The sequence below is a fragment of the Malania oleifera genome, chromosome 11, assembly GCF_029873635.1.
Source record: "Malania oleifera isolate guangnan ecotype guangnan chromosome 11, ASM2987363v1, whole genome shotgun sequence".
Taxonomy (NCBI): Eukaryota; Viridiplantae; Streptophyta; class Magnoliopsida; order Santalales; family Ximeniaceae; genus Malania; species Malania oleifera.
Window position 1 is genome coordinate 64980387 of NC_080427.1, and position 16260 is coordinate 64996646.

Genomic DNA, 16260 nt, shown 5'->3' on the forward strand with positions numbered 1-16260 from the left:
GGGGGGTGAATTGGTATTTTAAAAATTAATCCCCTAGGTCAATCAACCAGCAGTAATATTACACAAACGTAAGGTCAATCTAGTGCAGATAAAATAAATCAATGTATATTTAGCGGAAATTATACTGCACAAGTAATCTAATTAAACATGCACAATAAAGCTATAAGGAGAGATAATAACACTAGATATGTTATCGAGGTTCGGCAAACTGCTTACGTCCCCGCCTTTGCTCATAAGCACAATTATTACACTAAGACTCACTTCAAGGGTTGGATTATCGCCCCCTTAGGCCGCCCCTGGAATACAACAGAATCACAATACAATTTGCGTACAAATATTATGCTTCTCAATCAAGCAAATTTGCACCAGTAATAATCTAAGCACACCAATAATGTATGAATAATAATCTCAATGGTGTATATGTGCAATCAACACGCAAAGTAAAGATTATCTCAAATTTAAGCACAAGAGTGTATCTGCAAGCTAATTTTTAAAATTATGTCTTGACAAAAATCTTAATCACAGTTTTAGGGTCTCAAAGATTTGTACTAGGAGTAATATGAATATCTCACAAATATTTTCTCAATATCAAAGTACAAAGAGATATTCAAATCTAAGCTTGTAAAATGATTTTTGCACACACAAAAATTTGAGCTAAGGTGTCTTGCAATATGAGTGCAAAGACCTACAAGCTCTAAGTTTCCCCACTAAAAAGATTGATTAAATTAAATCTGGGGGGAAAACTAAGCTCAACCCTCAATCCAAAAATCAACATGCAATGAACAAATGAGGGTTTCTAGCAATAGCACACAATCAATAAAACACTCACAAGGCTAGATTTCTCAAATGAATGGTAATATATGAGTGTATAGGGCTTGTATAAGAAGACTGGGCTTAGGAAATTTCAGAGGATTTTTCGCTTAATCAATGTATTAATCTAAGCAAATGAATCCCTATATATAGAGAAGGTTAAAATTATTATTGTTGTGGATGTACAGGGAATTATTAAATTTGTTTTAAAAACGTCTAAGAATTTTAACCATGTTTAAGTTAAAATAACCATAGTAAAAATTAGGACAACACGAGAGTTTTGGGCACCTGACCCTTAGTTCAGTCGCCCGAACAGACACAATAGGAAAAGTGACTTTTCAAGGTTTTGGTGCCTGAATAAGTGTTCGATTTGCTAAGTCGAGGTGATTTTCCAAAAGACCGCAGTTTAGTGGCCTGATATTAAGTTTGGTTTACCAAACTTGAACATTTGGTTGCCGAAGGCAGTTTTGAACATAAGAGCTCGGGCTACCGAGTTGGTGAAAAAAGTAAGAATGGACGTTCGATTGACCGAGGACGGTGGTGCCCTTTTCGGTTCGGTCACTCGAAATCTGGTAAACTATTTAACCTTCAACGGTTTGGTCGCCTGAGGCAATTTAACTTGCCTAGTTTGGTCGCTCGAAACCCTTGTGATTTAGCCCTTTAAGTCCTAATTTAATTCAATTGATTCCCCTGATATTATATATGATCTTGGGGACTATTTTACGTGTGGGTGCAAGGACCTAAGGTCATTCTAAGGTCATTGAGCTTATTAATTCCTACATGCATGATATGCAATAATTATTACAGACCTTCCCTATTTTACTATTACATACCCGAATTGAACATAATATTAATTACAATGAATGAATCTTTAGGGTCTCTATTCTTCAAGTCTTTTGTTGATTTAGGTGTAATCGCAAGAGGGGGGGGGGGGTGAATTGGGTATTTTAAAAATTCTTTAAACCTTATTAACCAATTAATCCCTATTAGTATATTTAACTAATTAATGGCAGGGATTTGAAGTTGATTTAAATTACTATATCAATGACTTCCTTTTTACCAATTTAAGTGTGTGTGAAGTTATTCAACATACACAAGCGAGCTAGATATTGAAATGCAATGCGGAAAATAAAAAGATAAGGGAAGAGAGAATGCAAACACAATTTTTACGAGGTTCAGACAACCCGACCTACGTCCTCGCCTTGAGTAACCCACTGAAGGAGTCCACTATAATCTTTGCTCCTTAAATTGGGACAGAACTTTCCTTACAATCCGCTGCTTACAAGAGGTACAACTTCTTCCTACTCCGTTGCTTACAAGAGATACAACTCTCTCCTCACACCTTGTTCACAACCCGAACCGTGAATGCAATGAAATCTGTAAATCACTCAAAGTAGCTTCCAACAAAGCTAATGAGTACAATTCAAATTCCGAATACATAATCATATGATGAAACTTGAAGCTCAAAATGAATGTAACGATATAATCATTATATGCAAAAATATGATTCACTAACTAACCCTTTTATCAAATCTTCCAAAAATAAAGATATATTGTAAATGCTTTGGAGAAAATTTGGGTTCTAGTTCACTTTGCGAAAATGCATGAATATATCTAATGTGAACTTATTCAAAAACTTTCTCTTGAATAATAGATCAATCAAAATCAACAACTTTCTTTCAAATATTCAATCACAAAATGATCTTTGTAATATGCCAATACACACACACACACACACACACACACACACACACACACATATATATATATATATATAATATGATTTCCAAAAATCACAAACTGAATATAATGTTTTCCAGAAGATATCCTTCAATAAAATAAACAATTTTGAACACTAAGGATATTCAATCAAGTGTTTTAATATATCTAAAAAATAAATCCTTTAACTAAACACACATTTGAATCAAAACTGGTTATTCTATGGCAAAAACCTTTCTTGAGTAGTGATCTTATTTAAAATAACCTATAAATAAATACACTCAAGATCAATCATTCAGCTTATATACAATAATCGATTTAGAGATGAAAAGTTCTTTGAAAGATATATATATATATATATATAATTAAGCAAATCAGTATATATGAAAAACTCTTATGAGAATAAACATGAACATGCAAATTTATAAACCAAACCTCAATACCAAAAAGGAGTACACAATGATTGCTAGATTGTCTTTTGAAAAACAAGGTAGCCTTAGCTCAGATTCGATGTAAGAACTTGAAATCCCAATCTAAAGTTTCAGCAGTGTGTTCAAGTTGAGCTAAACGTGCAATCTCCTCAAGTGAATGCCAAAGGTTTGTTCTCTTCTCTTTCACTGATCTCAGCTTGCGTACTAGGGTTTAGATGTTCAGTATATAGGTATCTTACCCTTAGAATCAATCTTGACCATTGGATAAAAAAATATCTCGTGAGTTCTCTTATTAAAAATTAAATTTTTATGTTTTCTCGCAAGTTCAGATGACTGAGGTCAAAGGCCCAGACGACTGAAGTTCCTTAAAGCTTCAAAAAATTAACTTGGACACAGGGTCAAATGACTGAAATTTGGGGTGCAGATGACTGAAGTGTCGGGTTCAGATGATTAAAGTCTGAGTTTAGTCTTCTGAGGTGCTTCTGCCAGATTCTGTGTTTCACCATAAATTCTTCAGGCGATTAAACTTAATCTTGGTCTTCTGAAGAAATTCTTCAGATGACTGAGGTTATCTTCAGTCTTCTGAAGTGGCAACTTCAGGCGACTAACCGCTGAGTTTGGTCATCTGAATTACCTCTTTCCTAAATTTTTTCTTTATACTTTGAAAACAGCGTTCCTCTCTTTCTTGGCTCTTAAAAATATTTTCTAGGGTTTTAAAAATATTTCTAAGTCCATGAATGTCCCCTAATGATGTTCATAAGATGCATGAGTCCTAATCTCATTCTAGTTTATGATTTGAGCCTCAAATTAAATCATATGAAAATGTAAATACATGAGTTCTAAGTACCCATTCCCATGACGCTCTTCGACTTGTTGCTTGCATCTTAATTCTCGTACTCTTTGAGTTCCATGGATCTTGCCTACATATGTATGGTTTGTTCTTTATGGCTTCCATGACTTGTTATCATTCCGTGCATACTCAATAAAGGTCATGTTCACAATCTCAATGCACAGATCAAATACCAATTGATTTTTCATTATCAAAACAGGATTGGACTCATAGAGTCAACATCTTCATATGCCATCAAGTGATCTTACTAATATAAATTTGGACACAAACTTGACAGACATTAAATACCTGAACATTTGTTCTAATTAAAATCAGGTATGACCTATAAGGTCAACATTCTCTCCCTTTTTTATGATGACAAGTACATCATACAAAAGTGGGTACAGTATTGAAAGGCTCCCCTCGTCGATATGCATAATGAGAAGTTTAAACATTTAAAGTTCAAAAACATTGTTAAAAAAGTACCCAATTTTGTCTCTTCTCCCCCTTTTTGCAACGGCAAAAAGGGCTACTATAAGTATAAGGTGCGTAAATAGGGCATTGAGTATGAATCATTTATATGCAGGATATGATTGGGAAAGTTTTTAAAAATTTCGGCAGCATGCCGTTTGAAAATAGTGCATTTTCCCAAAAATGCCTATATAAAAATTACCTGATTGAGTTTTAAATTAATAATTTATCCACAACTACCAACTCAAACAGTTCAGTATGATCAGGACAGAAAACATAATATAACTATTAACATGCTAGATATATGATACTCATGCATTTACAAAATACATACAAACTCATAAGTAGGAAACAAAGATAGATTTAAAGTTTAGAGCCGTAAGTTTTCTATATTAAGAAGCTCCCCCTAAGTTTATGCACTCTATCAAAAATCTAGGAGGCTTCTCTACTTTGCATTAGACCTAGCTCAAGTCTAATCTGTATGAACCTATCTTCTTGAAGTGGTTTGGTGAAAATATCAGTCCACTGCTCATTTGTGCACACAAACTGAAGTGCAACATTCCCTTTCTGCAGATGATCATGAATTAAATGATGTCTAATCTCAATATGTTTGGTTCATGAATATGAGATAGGATTTTTAGATATATTAATTGCACTAGTATTATCACATTTAATCGGACCGTATCATAGTGCAATCAAAAATCCACAAGTTGTTTTTTCAAGTAGAGCGTTTGAGCACAATAACTTCAAGCCGCAATATATTCTGCTTTAGCTGTGGATAAGACAATTGAGTTTTGTTTCTTGGAGAACCAAGAAACTAGAGATTGTCCTAAATAGTGACAAGTGCCACTAATACTCTTCCTATCAACCTTACTACCGACAAAGTCAGCATCAGTATAACTAACAATCTAAAATGTCGTATGCTTAGGGTACCATAAGCCTAATTCAACAGTTCCAACAAGGTACCAAAGAATTCGTTTGACTGCTAATAGATGAGACTTTTTAGGAGCAACCTAAAACCTAGCACACGTGCACACGCTAAACATGATATCAGGTCGACTAGCTGTAAGGTATAGGAGACTACCAATCAAGCCAAGATATAATTTCACATCAATAGGGATGCCTTGCTCATCTTTATCAAGTTTTGTGGAAGAACTCATAGGAGTACCAAGAATTTTACCGTCTTCCATATTCAATTTCTTTAGCAAGTCCCTAACATATTTAGATTGGCATATAAAGGTTCCACGCTTAGCTTATTTGATTTGAAGACCTAGGAAGAAAGTCAGTTCACCTATAATGCTCATTTCGAATTCACTTTGCATGCATTTGGCAAACTCATAACACAAGTCGTCATTAGTTGCTCCAAAAATAATATCATCAACATAAATTTGAACAAGTAGCATATCATCATTTTTAGATTTGATGAAAAGTGTTGTGTCAATTTTGCCCCGGGTGAACCCATTCTCTATTAGAAAACCACTAAGCCTCTTATACCAAGCTCTAGGAGATTGTTTCAATCCGTACAAGGCTTTGGACAACCGGTATACATGATCAGGATATTTATGATTTTCAAAACCGAGTGGTTGTTCTACATATATCTCTTCATTTATATAGACATTTAAGAAGGTGCTTTTAACATCAATTTGATACAATTTAGAGTTCTTAAAAACTACATAAGCAAGCAACATACGAATGGCTTCCTTTCTAGCTACAAGAGCATAGGTTTCTTCAAAATCTATCCCTTCTTTCTGATTATATCCCAGGATAGCTAGTGTAGCTTTGTTCTGGTTACTACCCCATTCTCATCCTTCTTGTTTATATACACCCATTTAGTTCCAATAATGGTATGATCATTTGGCCAAGGAACTAGGGTCCACACTTTGCTTCTTTCAAATTGGTTAAGTTCTTCCTGCATAGACATTACTCAAGACTTATCTTCTATGGCTTCCTTAATATTTTTGGATTCTTCCTGAGATAAGAAAGCAAAATGGCTAACTAGGTTTCTTAAGGAGGACCGGGTGGCTCCATAACGTGAAGGTTCACCTATAATTTGATCTAAAGGATGGTTCCTAATGAATTTCCAATTACTAGGCAGTTCTTGAACCTCACTTTCAACTTTATCATTTTCAATTGATTTATCATTTACTTCTGAATTGATATCCACATTATTTTCAATAGATAGCTTATCTAATCCTTTTCTTATATCCATATCATCTTCGTCATCCGTTTTAGAAAAATGGATTAGATTCATCAAACACAACGTGAATAGATTCAATAACGGTTAATGTTCTTTTATCAAAAAGTCTATATGCTTTACTATTAAGTGAATAACCTAAGAAAATAGCTTCATCAGATTTAGAGTCAAATTTCCCTTGGTGTTCATTATCTCTAAGTACAAAACACTTTCAACCAAAAACATGAAAATAAGAAATATTAGGTCTATGGTTGTTCCACAATTCATATGGAGTCTTATTAAGTGAATGTCTGATTAACACTCTATTCATGACATAATATGCAATATTCACAGCTTCTGTCCAGAAATATTTGGGTAATTTATGTTCATTTAGCATTGTCCTACCTATTTCTTTGAAGGACCTATTCTTTCTTTCTATAGCTTCGTTTTGTTGTGCGGTCCTAGATGCAGAACAATTATATGAAATGCCCTCTAAGTCACAATAGTTTTCTATGCCATCGTTTTTGAATTCAGTTTCCCTATCACTTCTTATGTGTGTGATTTTATAGCCATTTTTATTTTGAATTCTTCTACATAATTTAGTGAATTGTTCACATGATTTATCTTTATGAGAAAGGAATAGCACCCATGTGAACCTAGAATAATCATCTACAATAACAAATGCATAAAATTTACCACGTAGACTTTGAACTTGATTAGGACCAAATAAATCTAAATGTAGCATTTCAAGTGGTCTAGTGGTAGATACGAATTTCTTTTTATTAAAACTTGATTTTTTTTTGCTTGCCCATTTGACATGCATCACAGATTTTATCTTTCACAAAATAAGTTTTTGGCAAGCCTTTAATTGAGTCCTTTTTCACAAGTTTTGACAAGAGATCCATACTAGCATGTCCTAAAAGTCAATGCCACAACCAAGTAGCTTCGTTTATTACAGAAAAACATGTGACTTGTTGAGAAGCTAAATTATCAAAACTAGTTGTATACACATTTTCGTGACGTTCGGCAGTAAAAAGTACTTTATTATCTGATTTACTTTCGACAATGCATTTAGCATTTTCAAAAGATACTTTATACCCTTTATCACACAATTGGCTAATACTCAATAAATTATGTTTCAAGCCATTAACCAATAATACATTATCAATAAAGAGGGAAGGTTCCTTACCAATCTTACCTACACCGATGATTCAACCCTTAGCATTGTCCTCGAATGTCACGTATCCTCCATCCTTGGGATTGATGGATGCGAACTTAGCCTTGTTGCCGGTCATATGCCGCAAGCACCCACTATCCAGGTACCACTTGTCCTTGGAAGAAGACGATCTCAAGCACACCTGCAAGAAAATCTAAGTAACTGACGCTGGTCCGCAAATTATGTTTGGTCCACAAGGGTTAGTGCTTGGATCACCTTTGACTTTCCACACCCTTTTAATCTTTACATGTCTATTTCTAAGTGGACAGTCAAACTGAATATGACCAATTTTTTTACATTTAAAACATATCATTCGACACTGAGGATCTTTAGGTGGAATTTGAGATTTTGATTCTCGAGTAAAATGTCTCAAGTAAAGATTAGGTCGTGTTACATTTTCAACACCATTAAATCCAAAACCTTCTTTGCTAAGAGAGTTTCTTTGGGCTCCAAGTAGTTTTTCAAAATTGCGTTGGCCTTCAGTAAATTTAAAAATAATTTTGGAGCTATTCTCCAATTTTCTCTCAAGTTCGGCAATTTTCAAATATTTTTCTTTAAGAATCGAGGCATGAGAGTTCTTTGCAATTTCAAATGATTTTGATCAATTTTCACTTTTCTTTTTCACAACATCATTGTCCTTGGTCATTTTTTTAACAATTTAGATACACATATTCATATTGCAATTCTTTAAAAGTAGGCATGCTTTCAGAATCACAATCATCATCAGAATAATACAAAGACAAGGAACAATAAGACAATACCTCATCATCCCGTGTCATCAGGCACAAGTTTGCAATCTCAGAGTCGCTGCAATCTGAATTTGAATCGCTGTTGTTTTGTCTATCCCATGAGGTACTTGCTTTCATGGCTTTCTTCCTTTTCTTAGACTCCTTTTTCAGCAATGGACAAGCAGGTTTGATATGCTTGACCTTGTTACAATTGTAGCATGTGGGAGTGTTTGATTTTTCTTTGATTTTAGTAAACTCTCCCATCTCAGATACTGAATCTCTAAACTTTCTGTATGGCCTACTATTCTTCTTGAAGAACCTGCTGAACTTCCTAGTAAGCATAGCCATGTCATCTCCAGATTAAGGTTCACTGTACTGATCGGTGTAAAACTGCAAGAGCACAGTATCGTAGTTTTATAATATAGTGATGTGAAGAGTATCATCCTCAGGGATTGATGCCTTAATTTTACCAAGTACCGAAATAGTACTAATCTTGATTTTATTTAGAAAGATTAATAATTTTAGAATGCGAAATTGAAATAAGGTTACTTTAAATAAACTATTGAAGGGAAAATAAAACTGGTTGCCACGTATCAAATTAATTTGGGTAAAAACTTCTAGGAAATCGATTTCACCTAGTTTCTCACTATGCTTTACTCATCTAGCCAATTTGACTTCGTTTTCTCTGTTTTTTAGCAAATCTCCAATTTTTCCAAAAGCCTATTTTGATAGTCAATCAAAACCTATTCTTGTTTATTATTTAACATAAGAATATGCAAATTAATAATGCAAGAATGCAATAAGACCCTCGATTTTTAATGCTACGGTTCATACAAGTCTTTCGATCTCTATATTTACCTATGCTGAATTATCCAAGATCTATCCTATAATTCCCCCTTTCGGTAGCAAATCACAAGACCAACATAATCTAATTAATGGTTAGTTAATTAAAAGCATTAAGTGTAGAATAACTCAGACAAACATTAAAGAAAACTACTTCATATTAGCATTGAAGAGCAAACAAAGTTTAAAACTGGGCTGCATCATTTTCCTAGAATACAAAAATTAATTCATACTGAAATTAAATCAAACATAAACGATTTTACCATGATTTCTTTTATTTGGAGAGTAGAAGAAAAAATAACAGCCACAACATCGTCGTTGCGCGCCACAAACACCCTGAGCACCACCAATGTTTGCCACTTTTTGGTTCTGAAAAAGATATTAATTTTTTAGCGTACCGCCGACTACCTTTGTTGTTCATGTGTTGAGTTTGCACAACACCCCAAAAGAAACCCAAAAAGGACCCCCTGCTCCGACTACTCTACCTCCAAAAAAAAAGAAAAAAAACCACAAAGATGGCTTCTCCAAATAAGCTCCTCGGCCTCCCTGCCGTGCAGCGCAACCAGCCCCTTGAGAATTTTTCTCTACAACCTCCTTTGCTATGTGTCGCTGGCAGCCCCCCTTCTAAAAGAAACCCCTTTTTTAAAAAAAAAATAAAAATAAAAACTCTAAAAGCCACCAAAAAGTAGCCCCCGCCCCCCCCCCCCCAACTTTTGAATTTTCAAAATCCCTTTCCTTTCTTTTCTCTTTTCTTTCTTTTTCTTTGTGTTTCACCCAACGCATCACCCAGAGGACCCGATTGTATGGCTGGGTCAAATCATCTTTTATTTTTTATTTTTTATTTTTTCTTTTCTTTTCTTGTTTCTTCCCCCATTTTTTTTAGTGCACAAGCCCAATTTTGACCTTCGTACAGCCCATAACTCTCAAAACTCAAAACATGAAAATTGTAAAAAAATACAAAAGTTACGCCCAGATTACAAAGTAATGTCGAAATAGTCTATAAAACAACGTATGGTAATTTAACGTTTGATTTCGACCTTGATTCGGTCAGTATTTCTCAAAATGCAAAACATGAAAGTTGTAAATGGTTCTCCTAACTTTTTATATCATTTTGAATCATCTGAATTGGAGGTCCGGTGAGAGAGTTACACATAAATTACAAAGTAGTGTCAAAAACGGCCTCCCTTTGCTTGCATGGCTCAGTTTCCGAAAATTATCCTTTAAATGTTCATGAAAATCCTAGATTCTCACGGTTTTGATTTGGACTTTGTCTCATGCACACGACACCTCTTCATGCTTATGACTCGCGAACATTCTAATCTCGGATTTAATGTTCAAAAATTATCCTAGAATAATAAAACACGAGTGTCCATAAATGTTCGGCAACAAATAGGGTAATTATGTTAAAATTATGAGGCGAGCTCAATGATTAAAATATTAGACAAAATCGAGCATTCAATTAAGATTATGATCTTTAATGCATGGATTTAAATGCCTAATTACGCAATTTTGATGTGTAATCATGCACTCACTAGATGTATTAGTAGATGTTTTTAGGAGAATTAACTTTTTCATCCTATTGTGCTCATTTAGTCTCTCATTAATAGCTAACTATTAGGTGATAAGTGAACCTATCAATTCATCTAGTGGTATAGCCTTAAGGTCTCTACCCTCATATATGACCATAGCCTTTGCTTCCCAAACAGAAGGCAAACCCCTAAGGACTTTTTTAATCATCTCATACGTAGGATATGTCTTACCTAATGCATGTAGTGAATTAATAATGTCTGCGATTCTAGTGTACATGCTCTGTATGGACTCACCAGTTTTCATCCTAAATGCGTCATACTCATTGGTCAACATATCAATCCTACTATCCTTCACATCTATAGTACCCTCATAGGTGACCTCTAACTTATCTCATATTTCTTTAGTAGAATAACATGCCATAACTCTATTAAATTCATTAACATCAAGTCCACAGTAAAGATTATTCATGGCTATAGCATTCAAACTAACAGCTTTTATATCCTCATCAGTATACTTATCTTCTGTTTTATTAACTTTAGTTTCACCTATAGTTTTCATGGGAACATAGTTCCCCTTAGAGGCAACTCTCCACACCTTCCAGTCAATATTTTGAAGATAAATATGCATCCTCTATTTCCAGAAGGTGTAATTGACACCACTAAAAATAGGAGGTCTTGTGGAAGAGGGTCCCTTAGGGAAAGGGGTTACAGTGTTATGAGCCATCTAGATCTTTTTCAAAATAACTATTAAGTCTAACCTACTATGCTTTGATACCAATTGTTAGTTTTACTGTAATCCCAAGAGGGGGGGAGGGGGTGAATTGATATTCTAAAAATTAATCCCCTAGGTCAATCAACCAACAGCAGTATTACACAAACCTAAGGTCAATCTAGTGCAAATAAAATAAATCAACGCATATTCAGCGAAAATTAAACTACACAAGTAATCTAATTAAGCATGCACAATAAAGCTGTAAGGAGAGATACCATCAGATATGTTATTGACGTTCGACAAACTGCCTACGTCCCCGCCTTGGCTCACAAGCACAAGGATTACATTATGGCTCACTTCACAGGTGGAGCGGCACCTAAATACAACCAGGTATATTAGCATAGGGCTGACCTCAACCTTTACAACCAATCCTTCCAGGCTAGATTACCACCCCCTCAGGCGACGCCTGGGATACAACAGAATCACAATACAATTTGCGTACAAATACTATGCTTCTCAATCAAGCAAATTTGCACCAGTAATAATCAAAGCACACTAATAATGTATGAATAATAATCTCAATGGTGTATATTTGTAATCAACACTCAAAGTAAAGATTATCTCAAATTTAAGTACAAGAGTGTATCTACAAGCTAATCTTTGAAACTATGTCTAGATAAAAATCTCAATCACAGTTTTAAGGTTTCAAAGATTTGCATCAGGAGTAATATGAACATCTCAAAAATATTTTCTCAATATGAAAGCCTATAAAGATATTCAAATCTAAGCTTATAAAAATGATTTTTGTACACACAAAAATATGAGCTAAGGTGTTTTGCAATATGAGTGCAAAGACCCACAAGCTCTAAGTTTTCCCACTTAAAAGATTTATTAAATTAAATCTAGAGGAAAAACTAAGCTGAACCCTCAATCCAAAAATCAACAATGCAATGAACAAATGAGGGTTTCTAGCAATAACATACTATGAATAACACAGTCACAAAGTTAGATTTCTCAAAGGAATGGTAGTATATGAATGTATATGGCTTGTATGAGAAGATAGGACTTAGGAAATTTTAAAGGATTTTTTACTTAATTAATGTGCTAATTAGGTTCAAACCTAAGAAAATGAACCCCTATATATAGAGAAGGTTAAAATTATAACCGTTAGGGATACATAGGGAATTATTAAATTTTTTTTTAAAATGTTTAATAATTTTACACTATTTAAACCTTGGTAAAAATTAGGACAACCCGAGAGTTTCAGGCACCTGATCCTTGGTTTGGTCGCCCGAATAGATACAACAAGAAAATTGACTTTTCATGGTTCAGGTGCCTGAATAAGGGTTCGGTTTGCTGAGTCGAGACGATTTTTCAAAAGACCGCGGTTCGGTCTCCTGGTATCAAGTTCGATTTACTGAACTTGAACACTTGGTAGCCCGAGGCAATTTTGAATAGAGAGTTCGGGGTTCCGAGCTGGTGAAAAAAGTAAGAACGGACGTTCGGTTGACCAAGGATAGTGGTGCCCTTTTCAGTTCGGTCACCTGAAGTCTGGTCAAATGTTTGACCTTTTAATGGTTTGGTCGCCTAAGGCAATTTAGCTTGCCTAGGTCAGTCACTCGAAACCCTTATGATTTAGCCCTTTAAGTCCTGATTTAATTCAATTGATTCCCCTGATATTATATGTGATCTTGGGGACTATTTTTCGTGTGAGTGCAAGGACCTAAAGTCATTCTAAGGTCTTTGAGCTTATTAGTTCCTACATGCATGATATGCAATAATTATTACAGACCTTCCCTATTTTACTATTACAAACCTGAATTGAAAATTATATTAATTACAATGAATCAATCTTCAGGGTCTTAATTTTTTAAGTCTTCATATGCCATCAAGTGATCTTACTAATATAAACCTGCACACATACTTGATAGACATTAAATACCTGAGTATTTGTCATAATCAAAACCAAGTATGACCTATAAGGTTAACAGATACCTGGTCGAAGAAAGGCTTAAAAGGATTTGGTGTTAGGCTCTCGCTAGTAATATGGTTATCGATTTTTGGGCTCAGACATTTGCAAAGGTTGTGGACAAAGTAGTAGTAACCGAGAGTGGCATGCAGAGAGGCACTGCCGCTCAAAGTCAAAGGAAGAGGCCCATGCCTTAGGGTTTCTAGGCGGGTTCCAGTCAGGGCCCATGGAGAGGAGACCGATATGGAGGAGGTCAGGGACAGATGATGAGGCGCAATGGTTTTCAAGGTGTGCAAACATACCGTGTGTGTCAGATGTGTGGGAAGAAGCATTTAGGAGAGTGCCAAGCAGGGAAAGACGTTTGCAACTGTTGGGGGAGCCCCAATCATATGGCATAAGCATGTTTAGGACCACCGGTCCATGCACTAGCTCCTAGACCATATCGGGGCGGATATTAGGCACCTCGTGGGGGCCAGCAGAGGAACACAGCACCAGCGAGGGTGCATGGTTTGACATCGGGAGACGTTGAGGTTGCTGGATACATTGTTATAGGTATCTTTACTAATTTTTTGTGTAAAGTTGTTGTTTTGTTTGACACAGGTGCCACCCATTCATTTGTATCGTCAGAGTATGTTAAAGTAGCTGCGGTAGAAGCACAGTTGTTAGATGTTGAGTTGTCTGTTGCCACGTCGGCTGGATCTACTATGAGGTGTAGAAAGGTACTTAGGGATTTTCTAGTGGCCATTCAAGGGAAAGTGCTACTAGCTGATCTTGTGATATTAGATATGCAGGGTTTGATGTAATATTGGGTATGGATTGGCTAACAATTAATCATGCCAACATAGATTGCCATTAGAAAGAAGTAATTTTCAAACCCCCAGGTGAGCAAGAATATAGATTTGAGGGTTCACGTGTGCGCGCCTTGCCACAGATGGTGTTAGCTATTCATGTGAGGAGGCTACTTCAGGGTGGTTGCTAGGCATATGTTGCTTACATAAAAGAGTTGCCAAAGGAAGAACTGAAACAAGCTGATATTCCAATGGTTGGAGAATTTCTAGATGTTTTTCTAGAAGAATTACCTGGCTTACCACCAGACCGAGAGATTGAATTTACCATGGATCTTCTATCAGGGTTGGCACCAATATCTAAAGCATTGTACCGAATGACTCCAGCCGAATTGAAGGAATTGAAGGATCAATTGCAGGAATTGTTAGGTAAAGGATTTATCAGGCCTAGTGTGTCGCCTTAGGGGAGCACCAGTCCTATTCACGAAAAAGAAAGATGGGACCATGAGAATGTGCATAGATTATAGAGAAATAAACAAATTGACAATCAAGAATAGATATCCTCTACCTAGAATCGATGATTTAATTGATTAGCTCCAAGGGACCTAGGTCTACTCCAAAATTGACCTTTAGTCAGGTTATCACCAGGTGAAAATGAAGGCGGAGGACATATCGAAAACTGCCTTTCAAACCATATATAGGCACTATGAGTTTCTAAATGTAGCATTTCAAGTGGTCTAGTGGTAGATATGAATTTCTTTCTCTTAAAGCTTGATTTTTTTTGCTTACCCATTTGACATGCATCACAAATTTTATCTTTCACAAAATGAGTTTTTGGCAAGCCTTTAATTGAGTCCTTTTTCACAAGTTTTGACAAGAGATGCATACTAGCATGTCCTAAATGTCTATGTCACAGCCAACTGGCTTCGTTTATTGCAAAAAAACATGTGACTTGTTGAGAAGCTAAATTATCAAAACTAGTTGTATACACATTTTCATGACGTTCAGTAGTAAAAAGAACTTTATTATCTGATTTACTTTCGACAATGCATTTACCATTTTCAAAAGATACTTTATACCCTTTATCACACAATTGGCTAATACTCAATAAATTATGTTTCAATCCATTAACCAATAATACATTATCAATAAAGAGGGAAGGTTCCTTACCAACCTTACCTACATTGATGATTCAGCCCTTAGCATTGTCCCCGAATGTCATGTATCCTCCATCCTTGGGATTGATGGATGCGAACTTAGCCTTGTTGCCGGTCATATGCCGCAAGCACCCACTATCTAGGTACCACTTGTCCTTGGAAGAAGACGATCTCAAGCACACCTGCAAGAAAATCTAAGTAACTGACATTGGTCCCCAAATTTTGTTAAGTCCACAGGGGTAAGTGCTTGGATCATCTTTGACTTTCCACACCCTTTTAATCTTTACATGTTTATTTCTAAGTGGACAATCAAACTGAATATGAAAAATTTGTTTACATTTAAAACATATCATTCGACACTGAGGATCTTTAGGTGGAATTTGAGATTTTGATTCTCGAGTAAAATGTCCCAAGTAAAGATTAGGTTGTCTTACATTTTCAACACCGTCAAATCCAAGACCTTCTTTGCTAAGAGAGTTTCTTTGGGCTCCAAGTAGCTTTTCAAAATTGCATTGGCCCTCGGTAAATTTAAAAAAAAATTTGGAGCTATCCTCCAATTTTCTCTCAAGCTCGGCAATTTTCAAATATTTTTCTTTAAGAATCGAGGCATGAGTGTTCTTTGCAATTTCAAACAGTTTTGACCAATTTTCACTTTTCTTTTTCACAACATCATTGTCCTTGGTCATTTTTTTAACAATTTAGATACACGAATATATTCATATTGCAATTATTTAAAAGTCGGCATGCTATTAGAATCACAATCATCATCAGAATAATACAAAGACAAGGAACAATAAGACAATACCTCATCATCTCGTGCCATTAGGCACAAGTTTGCAATCTTAGAGTCGCTGCAATCTGAATTTAAATTGCTGTTGTTTTGTCTAT